Source organism: Hyperolius riggenbachi, chromosome 8, assembly GCF_040937935.1.
Source record: "Hyperolius riggenbachi isolate aHypRig1 chromosome 8, aHypRig1.pri, whole genome shotgun sequence".
Taxonomy (NCBI): Eukaryota; Metazoa; Chordata; class Amphibia; order Anura; family Hyperoliidae; genus Hyperolius; species Hyperolius riggenbachi.
This window is the reverse complement of record NC_090653.1, coordinates 118,438,402-118,455,720: the sequence shown is the minus strand read 5'-3', so window position 1 is coordinate 118,455,720 and position 17,319 is coordinate 118,438,402. Positions and strand designations below refer to the sequence as shown.

The window sequence follows — 17,319 nt, the reverse complement described above, 5'->3', positions numbered from 1 at the left end:
GTCACATATCTGGAGGGGGAGAGTGCAGAAGGAGGGGACCCAGGTGAGGGAGGGGGCTCTGACCCCCCTCCCCGCTGCTGTCCCCGCTGCCACTCCTTCTTGTGCGGCTTGCCATACGGGGGCAAACTATGCTACCTATACTGGGGGCAACTATACTACATACACTGGGGACAACTATAGTAGCTATACTGGGGCAACTATACTATTAATACTGGGGGCAACTATACTAGCTATACTGGGGGAACTATACTACCTACACTGAGGGCAATCATACTGGGGCAACTATACTAACTATAATGGGGGAAACTATACTAGCTACACTGGGGGCAACTATACTAGACATATAAACTGGGGCAGCCATACTATCCATACTGGGGCAACTATACTAGCTACCTATTTGGGGGCAACTTTATTACATATACTGGGGCAACTATGCTACCTTTACTGGGGCAATTATACCTGGCATTACCCGCCATGGCGTGCTTAGTATGCTGCACTCGCTCCTTTCCTTTTTTGGAGGGCAGGGTGTATCTTTTAATACCCAGCACCCGGTATCAAATGACCTAGGTACACCACTGCCCAGGTGGTGCCGCCATAGCTGCAGATTACATTTTGTCCTATGGCAGCACCTCTGTTATCCTCTCCTGGGCACTAATCAGAAAAAACAGCACCTTCAAATACAATGGGGGTGAGCAATCAGAGGTAAAGAGAGGTGGTTGGCTGTCTCACTGTATTCATTAACAATAATATTCTTACCAATCGGCTTTGTGTGATTTTTTTTTTAGCCTGGGATGACATAGCCCTTTTATTTAAAGACACTGGAAAAAACCCAAAATGCTCATAAAAATTAAAAACAAAACATTTTTTATTGCTTAATTCAATGTCACCTTAAAGAAAACTTGGAACTAAAAAAAAAATAAAAACCTCTGGGGGATACTTACCTCAGGAGGGTAAAGCCTCTGGATCCTAATTAGGCTTTCCCCATCCTCCTCCGTCTCGGAAATCCAGCATTGTGACCCCCCCCCCGAAAATCGGCAAGGTAAATACAGGATCTTCTCAAAAAATTAGCATATTGTGATAAAGTTCATTATTTTCTGTAATGTACTGATAAACGTTAGACTTTCATATATTTTAGATTCAAATACACACAACTGAAGTAGTTCAAGCCTTTTATTGTTTTAATATTGATGATTTTGGCATACAGCTCATAAAAACCAAAATTTCCTATCTCAAAAAATTAGCATATTTCATCCGACCAATGAAAGAAAAGTGTTTTTAAAACAAAAAAAGTCAACCTTCAAATAATTATGTTCAGTTATGCACTCAATACATGGTCGGGAATCCTTTTGCAGAAATGACTGCTTCAGTGCGGCGTGGCATGGAGGCAATCAGCCTGTGGCACTGCTCAGGTGTTATGGAGGCCCAGGGTGCTTCGATAGCGGCCTTAAGCTCATCCAGAGTGTTGGGTCTTGCGTCTCTCAACTTTCTCTTCACAATATCCCACAGATTCTGTATGGGGTTCAGGTCAGGAGAGTTGGCAGGACAATTGAGCACAGTAATACCATGGTCAGTAAACCATTTACCAGTGGCTTTGGCACTGTGAGCAAGTGGCAGGTCGTGCTGAAAAATGGAATCTTCATCTCCATAAAGCTTTTCAGCAGATGGAAGCATGAACCCACTTTTGAACCAGAAACAGCGGCAGAAGTGCCTGACCTGGGCTACAGAGAAGCAACACTGGACTGTTGCTCTGTGGGCCAAAGTACTTTTTTCAGATGAAAGCAACTTTTACATGTCATTCGTAAATCAAGATGTCAGAGTCTGGAGGAAGACTGGGGAGAGGGAAATGCCAAAATGCCTGAAGTCCAGTGTCAAGTACCCACAGTCAGTGATGGTCTGGGGTGTCATGTCAGCTGCTGGTGTTGGTCCACTGTGTTTTATGAAGGGCAGGGTTAATGCAGCTAGCTATCAGGAGATTTTGGAGCACTTGCTGCTTCCATCTGCTGAAAAGCTTTATGGAGATGAAGATTTCATTTTTCAGCATGACCTGGCACCTGCTCACAGTGCCAAAACCACTGGTAAATGGTTTACTGACCATGGTATTACTGTATTCAATTGGCCTGCCAGCTCTCCTGACCTGAACCCCATAGAGAATCTGTGGGATATTATGAAGAGAAATTTGATAGACGCAAGACCCAACACTCTGGATGAGCTTAAGGCCGCTATCGAAGCATCCTGGGCCTCCATAACACCTGAGCAGTGCCACAGGCTGATTGCCTCCATGCCACACCGCATTGAAGCAGTCATTTCTGCAAAAGGATTCCTGACCAAGTATTGAGTGCATAACTGAACATAATTATTTGAAGGTTGGCTTTTTTTGTTTTAAAAACACTTTTCTTTTATTGATCGGATGAAATATGCTAATTTTTTGAGATAGGAAATTTTGGTTTTCATGACCTGTATGCCAAAATCATCAATATTAAAACAATAAAAGGCTTGAACTACTTCAGTTGTGTGTATTTGAATCTAAAATATATGAAAGTCTAACGTTTATCAGTACATTACAGAAAATAATGAACTTTATCACAATATGCTAATTTTTTGAGAAGATCCTGTATTTACCTACCGTAGCGACTCTTCATTCAGGCTAAGATGGAAATTGCCGAGCCCGATTGTATCTGCTCTACTGCACAGGTGCGAGTATTTTGCGCCTGTGCAGTAGAGCAGATCGATGGGGTTCGGCTATTTACACCTTAGCCCAAATGAAGAGCCGCTACTGCGCCTGCGCAGGATCACGGTAGGTAAATATTGCTGCGCCAGTGCAGTACCTGTCAGGCATTGTTGAGGAAGTTTTGGGAGAGTCAGCACTTGATACCCCCAGGCGACAGAGGACAGGGAAGCCTCATTGGGACCCTGAGACTTTCCCCTCCTGAGGTAAGTATCTCCCAGAGAGAGAATTTTTTTGTTACAGTCTGAGTCTCTTTAAAGTGCTGCCTTTTTCAATGAGTGAAAGACGTCTTAGGAAAGAGAAGTCCAATTGAATGTAATATGTTTCCACTATGCATTACATGACCTGCTTTTTTAATGCAAACCTTCACAGACAAAATAGATTTCCCATTACCTGTAAAGATTTTTCATTTTTTGCAGTTATTGGTATTTCTTTTGCCCTCAGCACAAGATCCAGCTAAACAAGGGCATTTGGTCTTTGAATGTTAACCCTTGTTTCCTGTACTGCACCTCTACTAGTTGCAGTAACCATACCTCAGTGAGACAATTTATTAATGTCTCAAACATTTCTCTCACCTTTCCTTTACTTCTATAGTAGATTTTATAGAATTTGTCTTTACTTTATTTATTTTCTGACTGTATTTTCATATTTGTTTTTCAAAGTAATTTAATGTTGCTTTGCTTTTAATGCTTTGCTTTTATCTGTGCGACAAGAGAAACTTGAAATAGTCCAGCTTCCTAAAATATGCCTAGTTATACCATTGCATTTTGTTTCTATATCTGACATCACTCTCATGTTACTATTCTATTATCGCATAGTTTCATATCTTTCTATGCTGATATGAACAACCTTTATGTTTGATCAATAATACAGTTAGTAATGCCATATCTCTTTATACATTTTAGGTCAATTGATAGAATCAAATGTCCTCTGTAGTCAGTAAACATAAGGTAGGTGCTTGAAATAGATTCTGTACTGTACTATATAATGTCTTTATTACAGATTAAAGACCACAGAGCTGATTCACACAAGACATAGTACCTTTTCTCCCATAAGATTTTCTCTCTAATAATTTTATTAGAAGTGCTGGCATGTAATCACGCTACATGTGGCAGGAGATGCTGGGCACTAGGAGGATTGGCAAGCAGACAGGCAAGAGCACAGCACTAGACTCCAGCAGAGAGGTGAGAGCAAAGCAAAGGAAATATGCCTCTTAGTAAATATAATTTTAAGTAATCACTCCCAGCCCAAGGCAGATTTCATAATGAAACTTGCCGAGTTAAGATTCTATGACTAGCAAAAACTTCAATGTAACACAGGCCTGTTTGTGTAATATGAACAAAAAAAATCCTTGATCCATATAGAGATGATTTGATAATAATTGACTTTTTGGTCTCAATTCACTAAGACCATGCTGGAGATAATAATTTAAAAGTAAACTTGCCACTGCACACTGAGAGAGTTATCTTATCTCTTCATTCCTTAAGTTACCTCCTCTGTAGTTAAGTTACCTCCTCTGTAGATAAGTTTCCTACTCTGTAGTTATTTTCACACACAGTTAATTTACAGCCTGTCTTTAATTCTGGAGTTATTTTAAGGATTGAAGAGTTAACTTAAAGACAGAAGAGCTAACTTTAGGTTTGCCTGAGGTAAAATGTTTCCTGAATACTACATGCCTTATCACCATGGTGATAACACTAGAAACATTATTAAAGACAGGAGATAAGCTTAGTGAATTGAGGCTTTTGTCTTTACCTCTTCTCTAAAGGTACGTACACACGTCCAACTTTATGCCTGATTGTTGTTTTGTTTGGTAGTTCAAAAGACTTTTATGGCAAACAACATGTCATTGAAACGTCACATACACACGCCCAACAAAGCGCCTGATGAACTAATTTACATGTTGTTTGACAGACTGGAACATGGCGTACGTCATCCAACTCTCTCTGTACACATGAAACGATCAGTTGGCTGATCCGTGCTGCACCTCTTTACACGCACCTCTTTTGGTTGGTCAAATGACCACTGGTTGTTTGTACTCATGTATGGACCTGATAGTCGTTGGAACGACAGCTGGTCCAACTGATCCTCCAAATGGACTGGCAAAGTGAGTATTATCAGTCGCTCAACTATGCGTACACAAGGCCAACTTGTTATTCAAATGATCAAATTGGACGTGTGTACGTGCCTTTATAGTTTATCAGGGAGATCTTGTGGCTGATATTGTGGTGAAAAACCAACCTCCATCGGTATGATGTTAGGGCTATGGCCATGACAGTTTCCTGACTGTGAACTCTTTGAACCTTGTTGCATTGTGGGAGATAACAACTGTTGCCAACTGCTAAATAAACGGTGTGTCTTCTCTGTGTATAGACGGTATATGCGCATGTGGATCAATCAACATAAATATATTACAATGTGAGTCTTTCTTGATCTATCTTCTATTTTTTCACTTCTCAATTTGCGATGTCTTGATTTATTTTCCACTAATACTTTTAGGTAAATTTCCTCTTAAAGTTCTACAATTTTTGACACAAATAACTCCAGATGTTAGGTTTCATAAAATGTAATAGAAATCTTGTTAAGATACAGCTTAATAGCGCAATTTCTCCATTTAACAGCCAGACAATTTGGTAAGTAGGTACTGTCATAATTTTGCCATTAACAAGATGGTTGCTTAGCAACTTGTCTGTCACAATCCAAAAATAATCAAATTGAAATAGCTACCTTGGAACATTCTTGATAGCAAACATTACAACAATCTAAAATTCGACACATCTTCAATAAAGTTTCATTTTAATTGCATATATATATATATAAATATATATATATATATATAAAATATCCTATACAGTTATCAGTTTAGTAAACCAGGTTAAAATAATACAATTTGATTGTTTCATTGCAGATATTTATATGATCTATAAGTGTCTGTGTTTTTTTTTTACATTACTACTATAAAATACATTGGTGAAGGTAATGTTTACTGTGCGATAGCACTAACATTTACACTGCAGAAATTGAAAACTGTATTGAAAAGAAAACTGGTAAATTAAGCAATAGCTTTAAAGTGAGATTACCCAATTTACTAAGCAGCTGTGTTTTCAGTTCAGCTCCTACATTCCTCCTGCACTGCTCTGGGAGTGGGATCCTCTAAACAATCATCAACATTAATGTCACGCTTTCATACATGTACAAGCAGTGGTGTAGCTAAGGATCTGTGGGCCCTAATGCAAGTTTTACATTGGGGCCCCCCAAACACTGTATACATAACAATTGATACGGTGCACCAAAACCTGCCAATGGTAACTACAGTGTCAGAGAAGCAAGAAGGGAATGGGGAGCAGTTTGTTAATGATTACCACTATTCAAAGTATCTATAGAAGTCATTATTATGAGCACAGGACCCCAAGGGCCCGATACAGTCACAAGCTCTGCAACCCCTATTGCTATGCCCTTGTGTATGAGCACAGCCACAATGCCTAGGCACAAAATATGGCCCACATCTGCACAGTAGCACAGAGGCGCACATGCATGGCTGTTTTGTCTGTGCATGAGCGGCTCCATGCTACTGCCCAAGTATGAACCCATTGGCACCTGCACAGTGCGACACATACATGGAAGAGAGCACATCAACAAAGATGAAGAGGCTTCCCCCTACTGTGGTAAGTATCAAACTTGTTTTTTTTGTTTTGTTTTTGCTACAGGTGCACTTTAACACAGACAGATGAGAGCTTTCTTCTAGTGATTCAGTTTGTGTAAGTATAAAAAACAAGCAACTATCGTATGGCTAATTAGACATGGGAAGGGGGATGTTACTGAGCTGGCTGTACTGAAAACTAGTGGAGGGCAGAATATGGATTTCATAGCTGAAAAGTAATACAATGCAGACTTAGGCTTGGTTCACACATACATCTGTACATTTCTGGTTCAGTCCAGCCCTGTCTTGCCCTGTCTGGTTTGCATCAGTTTTGCATCAGTTTTCTACCAGATTTACCTGACAGGGTTTGAAATGTACACCTTTATGTGTAAATGCACCCATACAAAACTGAAACAAAACCTGACAGGACTGGACTGGACTGGACCGACAATGTATACATTTTATGTGTGAACCAAGCCACAGAAAACTCATAGAAAACTGATGAAAAACTGACAGGACAGGTCTGGACTGGAAATGTACAGATTTATGTGTGAACCAAGCCACATAAAACTCATAGAAAACTGATGCTGACTGTGAAAAACTGTCAGGACACGACTGGACACATGTTATGTGTGATCCCAGTTTTGCTGTAAGTTTTGAGAAATCATACCCAGCGGCAAATGAAATGGAAGGGCAACTTTTAATGACATGTAATTACATTGAATTTAAAAAAAAATCACTGACACCTATTTATATCAAATTTACAGCTATTTTCTAGTATAGCTATACTCTCATCAATTTTCCCATTTGATTTGCAGCAGATTCAAACACTGATCAGATCTACCAGAAATCTGTGCCCTAACACCCGACTGATTAAAATGTATATCGGTTTCTGACTGAAAATTTATGAAACCTTTTGATTGAACAAGACGAAAAAAATCTTCATTGATCCTGAGCAGTCAAGAGTGGTGGTCGATAGAGAACTTTGGTTCCATACATTTTTGCTGAAATCTATTGAAAATTGATGTGGCATGTGTGTGTGTGTGTGTGTGTGTGTGGTGTGTGTGGTGTGTGTGTGTGGTGTGTGTGTGGTGTGTGGTGTGTGTGTGTGTGTGTGTGGTGTGTGTGTGTGTGTGTGTGTGTGTGTGTGTGTGTGTGTGTGTGTGTGTGGTGTGTGTGGTGTGTGTGTGTGTGTGTGTGTGTGTGTGGTGTGTGGTGTGTGTGTGTGTGTGTGGTGTGTGTGTGTGCGTGTGTGTGTGTGTCTGTGTGTGTGTGTGTGTGTGCGCACGTGCGTGTGTGTGTGTGTGTGCATGCACACGCGTGTGTGTGTGTCTGTGTCTGTGTGTGCGCGCACGCGTGTGTGTGTGTGTTAGGAATCAATCCATCTCAGAGAAGGATCAAATGATGATAGTAACATTTCCACAACACATACCAATATTTTACTATAGCTAAATATAACCCTACTCTCACACTGAGCCCTCCCACTACAGATGCCTAAACTCCTTAGGCACCCACCCCCCACAACTAACTTTAATCAGCCACCCCCACCCCCCACGGCTAACCTTAGCCAGCCACGCCCATGGCTAACCTTAACTCCCCACCCAACACGGCTAACCGTAACTGTCCCCCAGCCAGCTAATCACCACAAAAAACAGCAAAAACAATATTGCAGCCACCCAAATTTCTCCTCATTGCTGATATGTCAAATAGGCCAAAACTTCTGCCGTTAGTGGGCCCCAACATTTCTCATCACCCAGAATACTATGTGTGCTGCTCTAGTTCAACCAGCTTGAGACACAGTTCAATAAACATACCTTCAAGTCCCTGAACATTCCAAATGAACTGTTCTCCCCTTTCTGTAATCTTATTGTAGCACCATCATTATATCTAGGATACATAGGAGGCTCTAAATTAATGTTTGTCCATGTAATCGCATCTCCTCCCATGCATGAGTGAGGTAAACCCTCGTACACATGCATGACTAATGTTTGCTGAGTCGGCTGAGAATGACTGCTTCAGCCGATAGTCTGGCATGTGCAGGGGAGGACTGGCCAGGGGGGAAGGGGGGAGATTTCCCCCCAGGCTGCCTCTCATTTAATGATTTAGGGCTGGCCAATCCACCAATCGCTTCAATCATTATTATCCAATCGGATTAAAATCTGTGCCGCCACAAGCATGCTCAATCAACAATTTGACTTATTTCGGGTGGAAAGTAGTTCAATCCGAGATGCTGGGAAATCTCAGGCTTATGTGGTCGTGAAGTGCGATAATAAACTATGAATGCGATGGAAACCATGGCCGATGTCCCTCAAAATGTATTATGTGCCCCACGGTCCCTGTGCATTTATACTTTACCTGTCATGCTGTCCCTCTAGTATTCTTGATGTTTTTCTGCATTGGCGACCACATGACTACCGGTATATAGCATGTGGGGCACGTGTGACCCCATTTGGGCTGGGGCTGCCTTGCAACTGGGCCTCTAGTTTGTGTTTTCCCTCCTGGCCAAAAGGTCCCAGTCCTCCCCTGGGCATGTGTACAATAGCCCCCGATCGCCAATCTGCAAGTGATTTGCCTGGCACTGGCGGATCAACTTGGCAGAGTGACATCCATCTCCTTTGTGAATGGCGCTCCCCTGCTAGTGTGTGATGTCACGTGTGAGCCACTCTGTCGTCCATTCAACCCCCACCCCGCATAGCAACAGAATGCGGTTTTAGCTACACAGCTGAAATGCTTCTGTACAGGCCAGTCCAAGGGAATCAGGTCCCAATCCTCAACAGATGACATCAGTTAAAGGTGTGTACGTCCCTTAAAGCTCACACATGTTCAGAGACAGTTTCCCTTCCACAGTATTATTATTATCAACTGTATTGTTGTTGTTTTTTTTGGTTGTTTGTTTGTTTGCTTTTTGTTTTTTTCTATCACCAGGTAATTAATAAGTAGTAGTGGATAAGTAGAAATCTCATAAGATCAGGGCATGGATACAGAGTTGTTGTTTTTTTTCAAAAATGGCTTTAGCAAAAACTTGCAAGCAACACTGGTCATGTGTTGTTACCTGGCTATTGTTGCATTTGTTTCTTTTGCTGTGCATGAGGTCAATGTACACTGCTGATTACATTTCTTTATTTATGCATCTTGCCTTTGTTAATAAACTCCCATTATTCATTTATTCCTGGCCTTGATCATTCAGCTATTTCCTGAATAGTGACATTTCTGTGCTAACGCGGGTCTTGTGCATTGCTCCTATTGAAGCCTTAGTGCTTGTTCACACTAAGGGCTTGATTCACTAAACTGTGATAACTCAAATATCACACCTTATCAAAGATCACACCTTATGAAAAGATATCACCCCGTATGAAAATATATCACACCTTATGAAAAGATATCACACCTTATGAAAAGATATCACACCTTATGAAAGATATCACACCTTATCAAAGTGAACACGCCTTATCAGAGTAGCATAGCGAGCGCTACAAACATATGCCTGCTAATTGGCAATGGCACTCATCCTGCCCTGAGCCCCTGCAGGTTCATAGCGCTCGCTATGCTACTCTGATAAGGCGTGTTAACTTTAAAAACGTGTGATATCTTTTCATAAGGTGTGATATCTTTGATAAGGTGTGATATTTGAGTTATCACTCTTGTGAAATCTTAAAAGTGCTAGTGCAATGATTCTCAAGTGAGGCATTTACAATAAAAAAACAAAAGTTTGCCTTCTTAAAACAGACGGTATTTGTGATAATTTAGGTTGGAGTGAGCATTCGATGTCTCACTGCTGACGCATCACTGCTGAATATGCAAATCATCCTTTGTTGTCCTTGTAAGCTAACCACACTTCCAGAACCATTGGAATGCCATGATGTGTCAGCTTGTCAGCTTGTCAGCTTGTAGAGAGCCACAATAATCCAACATGCATACAGACTGTTTTAGATTGGTTGTATGGTGTATGGTATGGATTGATGTTTAAGAAGGCAATCTTTTGTTTTGCATAACATTTTAGAAAGAGGGCTCGTTGGTCCATTGTAGCTCCTTTCACACTCCTAGGAGTTCTGGTTCACCATGAGTTTGCTGGGTAGTCTGTAACTGAATTATCAGTTACATATCTTAAAGAGGAACTCCAGTGAAAATAATGTAATAAAAAGAAGTGTTTCATTTTTACAATAATTATGTATAAATGATTTAGTCAGTGTTTGCCCATTGTAAAATATTTTCTCTCCGTGATTTACATTCTGACATTTATCACATGGTGACATTTTTATTGCTGGCAGGTGATGTAGCTGCTGCTTGCTTTTTTGGCAGTTGGAAACAGCTGTGAACAACTATTTCCCACAATGCAACAAGGGTCACAGACAGGAAACTGCCTGGACCATAGTCCTCACAGTTTCCTGTTGGAGGGGTTTCACCACATTATCAGCCATACAGAGCCCCCTGATTATCCATTTGTGAAAAAGGAATAGGTATTCCATGTAAAAAGGGGTATCAGCTACTGATTGTGATAAAGTTCAATTCTTGGTCAGGTTTCTCTTTAAACCTCAGCTATTCACTCATAAAGACTCGAACACATAAAGACTTTTCATCCCACCCTCAACAGTGTTTGCATTTCTTGCACACACTGTACAGGATCTTTGAAATTAATAGTATCATATAAAAATGCTTTAACATGCAATTTTATGTGACATGTTGAATGTTTAAGGCATGTGGTGTAAGAACACTACAGAAATACAGAATAAGTTCTAAAAATGTGGCAAAAACAAAGCAATCGCTTTAACGTGTAGCAGAAAAGGATTGCTTTCATGAAGGATTGTGTATAAATAACATACATAAATGTATGAAATTTCAAAGCATGTTGACAAGTCATGTGTTGTACTGCGAGTGTGCACACCTCAGCAATAAATACTACATTACTTATACTGAGAACTAGGTTTAAGATATTAGTGGCCACACAGTAAGGCTGTAAATATTCTGCTGCCACTCATGATGACAGATAGGACTTAAGAGTCTAGTAGTTACATATAAACAAGTAAGAACAAACTAAAATTTTAAAACACAACATAAATACTAATATTAACAACTTATAAGATTTAAAAGTGAAGTGTTTGGTTGACAGTGCTGCCCTTCTTTTACTTCATGATTCACTAACATGAAAGGCTTGAAAAAAAAGTTTTGCATTAAATTAACTTCTTTTTATGCATATACAGTAAATTAACAAATTGTTAAATTCTGCATAATTTATCTCATTTGATATTGAATGATTCTTGGCAGTTTTCCAGTTGCGCTACATGCAAACCAAAGCTTATAACAACCCAGAGAACCAGAGCTGCACTTTTGGTTTGTAAATAAACATTTGTCAAGCTTGAATGGATTTATTAACCACTTCTGGACAGCGGTGATTGAAATCTATGGCCTGTTTGGAGGCTGTTATTCCTGCCAGGGGGGAGATTTCATCTCTCTACCGTTGTGTGCTGTTGTCGCTCCAGCCAATCGCGTCACTCTCTGCTCGTCTCAGCTCACTCGTCCTGCTGTCAGTATGACAACAGAGCCCTGTTAGCTGGTCAGGAGCCTATTTAATTGGCTCCTGACCCTGCCATCAATGTGAGCAAATCCCATTGGCTTACATTGATCACAGGGTAGAAGCTAATGAAATTGTCTACTGGCTGGCTCACAGAGCTCTGCTGACGGCAGAGCAGGTGGGCTGAGGTGATGGGTGGGCAGTGTGTATGGCGATAGTGATGATTCAGTGCAGAAATTTGTCTGTATGTGGTGGTTTTTGGTGCCAGCGGTCTCTGGTCCTTAAGAGGCCAGAGACCGCTACTACTGAAGGAGTTCATTTATGGAGTAAACAAAAAAGTCAGTTTAAGGTCCGACATAAACTGTACCCATTCCATCTTATGGTGGCCACTAGTAATATTGCGAACCTCCGATTTTCAGTTCGCGAACCTCAGCGAAAGGTTCGGTTCGCGAAAAAGTTCACGAACCACAACAGACCTCAATGGGGAGGCGAACTTTGAAAAATAGAAAAAATTCTACCGGCTGGAAAAATGATAGAAAACATGTTTCAAGGGATCTAATACCTGGAGGTAGACATGATTGAGTGAAATACACATCAAAAGTTCCAGGCAAAAATCTAGATTTCACATAAACCCCTATGTTAAGGTCAATTTTCAATTACAAGCCTACTCTACTCCTCCCTTCTATCTATTCCCTCCTCCCTCCTACTGAAGGGAGGAGGGTCTCATCTGCCAGGGAATTATAGTATTTCAAAAGCCAGCTTACATACCGTGGCTGGGAATTGAACCCAGGTCTCACTGTGTGGTGGGCAAGTACCTTAACTGCTGTAACACCAACACTACTAACTGAAGCTAGCCTAGCATGTACTATTTCTGCTAAATCCAAGAGAAACATTAGACAAGACAAAAAACATTTATATCACGATTTTCTCCTGGCAGACTCAAAGCACCAGAGCTGCAGCCACTAGGGCACACTCTATAGGCAGTAGCAGTGTTAGGAAGACTTGCCTAAGGTCTCCTACTGAATAGGTGCTGGCTTACTGAACAGACAGAGCCGAGATTCAAACCCTGGTCTCCTGTGTCAGAGGCAGAGCCCTTAACCATTACACCATCCAGCCACTGCTTAAGGATTTGTAGCCAGGCATGGCCTTGACTTTTGTGTTCAACAGTTGTCCAAAGAGAACCCCAGATAGCCAGGCACTGTACCACCAACATTACATGCTGAAGCCAGCCTAGCATGTACCATTTAAGCTCAATCCATTTATGCTCAAAAATACAAGAGAGAGAGAGAGAGAGAGAGAGAGATGAATCTACCTGGCTATCTGGGGTTCTCTTTGGACAACTGTTGAACACAAAAGGCAAGGTCATGCCTGGCTACAAAACCTTAAGCAGTGGCTGGATGGTGTAAGGGCTAAGGGCTCTGCCTCTGACACAGGAGACCAGGGTTTCGAATCTCGGCTCTGTCTGTTCAGTAAACCAGCACCTATTCAGTAGGAGACCTTAGGCAAGTCTTCCTAACACTGCTACTGCTCATAGAGTGTGCCCTAGTGGCTGTAGCTCTGGTGCTTTGAGTCCGCCAGGAGAAAAGCGTGATATAAATGTTATTTGTCTTGTCTAATTTTTCTCTTGGATTGAGCAGAAATGGTACATGCTAGGCTAGCTTCAGTTAGTAGTGTTGGTGGTACAGCGGTTAAGGTACTTGCCCACCACACAGTGAGACCTGGGTTCAATTCCCAGCCAATGCGAGTTGGCTTTTATGCTACAAATGCTTAAAGGGAACCTAAACTGAGAAGGATATGGATTTTTCCTTTTAAAATAATACCAGTTGCCTGCATCGCCTGCTGATCCTGTGTCTCTAATACTTTTATCCACAGCCCCTGAACAAGCATGCAGATCAGGTGCTGACTGAAGTCAGACTGGATTAGCTGCATGCTTGTTTCAGGGTGTGATTCAGCCACTATTGCAGCCACAAAGATCAGCTGGAGTGCCAGGCAACTGGTATTGTTTAACGGGAAACATTCATATCACTCTCAGTTAAGGTTCCCTTTAAGCAACCTAATGTTTCTCTTGGATTGAGCAGAAATGGTACATGCTTGGCTAGCTTCAGTTAGTAGTGTTGGTGGTACAGTGGTTAAGGTACTTGCCCACCACACAGTGAGACCTGGGTTCAATTCCCAGCCACGGTATGTAAGCTGGCTTTTGAAATACTATAATTCCCTGGCAGATGAGACCCTCCTCCCTCCGGTAGGAGGGAATGGGTAGGAGGGTGTAATATACAAGAGCCTAATTAAACTCTCCTTAGCAGAGTGTGTGTAGCAGCTGTCCCTTAACTAATTAGTGTAGGCAGACGAGTGAGTAAAACGGCACAAGGACCTTGCCTTGTATAAGGGGGGTGGGGCTCCAGGAGTGAGTGCAGTCTGATTGGCAACAATATGCCTGCTGACTGTGATGTAGAGGGTCAAAGTTCTGCTCCATGGAGCATTATAGGGCAAATTGAACTTCTGCAAAAGTTCACCTTTGCATGGGGAACGCGAACCACCGAAGTTCGCCTGGAACCGTTCACCGGCGAACTGTTCGCTACATCTCTAGTGGCCACTAATGACCCTATCTTTTTTTTCCACTGTTGCCATTTCTATGTAATATAAGGCACTGCCTACAGTATTCATCCAATATATTTACTCAGTTTACCCTTTTACTACATAGATTTGGTAATATTGGACAAAAATGATTGGATCATTAATGGCTAACATAAACCATAGCACCTGACAACAAGCAGAAAGAGCACTAGGTTCCCCTCAAGCCTATTTTCCAGCTCACTATAATTGTCAATGGTGGGTGGGGAACATTGCAAGCAGAGGTGACAAAGCTACACCCATACACACACACACACACACACTCCTGGCAAATCACCTTTCCAGGCATTGTATGGCATTTTGGCATTTTCATAATTTCTACTTGTGAACTTAGGCTTAATTATGAATATCCCAAAGTAAAACACATAGCACACAGTATTTTACTTTTTATGATGTCACAACAGTATTTCATTTTGACTGGAAATCTTAAGAAATGCAGGAAACTGGAATTTTTTTAAAGCCACGAAATACAGCACCTTTGTGTTTTAAAATCTGAAATGCCACAATTTGAAATGACTTTAAAGAAAGTGAGAGTTGAGAAGAATTTGAGCATTATGCTTGCGTTTGCGTATTGTGGCTAAAAAATGTGAAGTACTTTAATAGACAATTAGAGAAATTGACATTTTTGGACATAACAAGGAATGTCCATGGTTACAGACAGTTTCCGCAATTTCCGTGCTTGTCAAGATGAATATGTTTTGACAACTAAACTTACACTGCAGTAGCAAAGCATAGAAAAAAAAGCAAAGGCCTTTCTAAAAAATGAACTTTTATTAAGTAAGGAAACCGGTAATGGGCACACTGCAGAAGAATTGAGTGACTTTAATAATTTTCATTTGTTTTTTGTTTTTTTTCTTTTGTTTGACCTTCCCAAAATGTTCGAACATATGTCTGTTTTGCCAGTGTTTACCATTCTGAAAATATGCATTTGAGTTCATTGCCCCAGGTTAAGTGGCTACAGACTTGGTAAGGTATGCAAGATGTACACTCAAGCAAAATCTTACTATCCTCTTCAAAATACTCCATAAAATGTTATCCTCAGCTTAGCCAAGTGTACCAGCCTATCTTTGCAAAGAAAAAAAGCTGAAAAACCTTTATAGCTCCAATTCTTTTGAGAAATGAAAGCATCTACGGAATTAACATTATTAGCACCCCTACCACCCCCGGCATAGCAGTATCAACCAGATTTTCCTCTTGATTGGCACCCAGGCTTCTTTTCAGGCAAAGAAGAAGTGATTGCTATTATGCAGTGGGTGCTAAGAATCAGTTGGTGCAAAGTTGCAGCAAGTTTTGAGGTGAGGTGGGTGCTGAGATGGATGCAGTGGGGGCAAAGATGGGAATGTTCAGTTTGTATTTTAAACAGTTGACAAATGATCTCCTGGGAGAAAACTTAGGAGAAAAAGCAAAACTAATAAGGGCCAGGACCCATATCCAATTCACTTTTTCTCCTGAGTTTTCTCCAAGGTAATATTTTCACACTTGTCAATAAAATACTTTTTAAACCACCAGCAAGCAAGAAAATACTCAAAATAATTTTTAAAGAACTTTCTCATAAAATTGGGTATCCTCAATAGTGTTCTGAGTTCTACTGTATGTTGCTACAGTGGCTCTTTAAGATGTTGAGTAGTGTGTTCTAGGTTCTCTTTTTGTCTTTTTCTTCTCCTTAAGGTACATGGGGTCACGGCAGTGCAACTCCCACTCATTAAGTTGATCTATTCTGATTCTCTTGGGACTTGACTGGACTTTTCACTGACTGTGCATCTGAACTCATGTACCCTTCAGCATGGCCAATAGCAGCTATTTTTTTATTATTATCATTATTGCTTATTTATTTTTATTTTTGTCATTCACTTTACTGTAAAATACTTTCTTGTTATAGGCTTATAGTTTATTTGATTTATGATTTTGCTTTGGTGATTGTATCTATTATACATTTGTGTATTTTTAGAAGAGATAATGGGTCAGTGCCCTGTCACTATCAACGGATTGTGTTCTATGAGTTATTTGGCAAGATGAAGCAATCAGATAGTGACATTCAGAAATGCCAATGCTGTACTGTGGAATTTCAGCTGGTTGCAGCAAACATTTAAAAGTACAGGTGATTGTTAGATGATGCAAAATGACTGATTTACACACCAAAGATTTGCAAACACCACTTTTTCTCCTTTGCTTAGACCCCACACCCACAGTATTTTGATTCTGCAAGTGCTGAATGCAGTTTGATATCTTTGATCACTACATTGTGCTTTGTTAATACACACAGCTTGATTTGTCCTTTAGGGCAACAGTTGAAAAGTCATGTAAGCCAGCAGACCTGGAAAACATTTAATATTGATTCCTATTAGGTGGCGCATTTCTTCCACTTCACCTGGGTCATAGCAGACAATCTAGATGTATTACAGAAATACCTCACTGGAAGTGTGTGTCTGTGACTGCAATTTTACAGCAGCTATTTCACTAACAGTTGAGTCATTGTTCCGTTTGTGTGCTGTAGAGTAGATGAGGGCTTAAAACATTTATCAGATTTTTCTTCTTAATTCAGGAAAGGTTTGTTGTATCATTTTTTTTTTTATCTCTTGTCTGATGTTAGTGATAGTAAACGAGACCAATATTATGATTATTCAATATTTATATAATGCTGACATCTTCCACAGTACTTTACAGTGTATATATAGTCATGTTGTTAACTTATCTCAAAGGAGCTCACAATCTAATTCCTATTTTAGTCATATGTCCATCGTAATCTAGGGCAAGTTTAGGGGGAAGCCCTGAGCTCTGAGACCCTTCTGCCTATCCTCTGAGGCCTGGAATTTT

General features: G+C 40.6%; 1 long non-coding RNA gene across 1 annotated transcript in view; it reads left to right on the top strand.

The window, feature by feature from the left end:
- The first annotated feature begins 5,120 nt into the window (after positions 1-5,120).
- Positions 5,121-17,319, top strand: part of LOC137528299 (uncharacterized) — a 45,246-nt gene continuing 33,047 nt past the window's right edge. Inside the window, exon 1 of the long non-coding RNA XR_011023351.1 lies at positions 5,121-5,143. This is a non-coding gene — a long non-coding RNA (uncharacterized lncRNA). The remainder of the gene's footprint in view (positions 5,144-17,319) is intronic.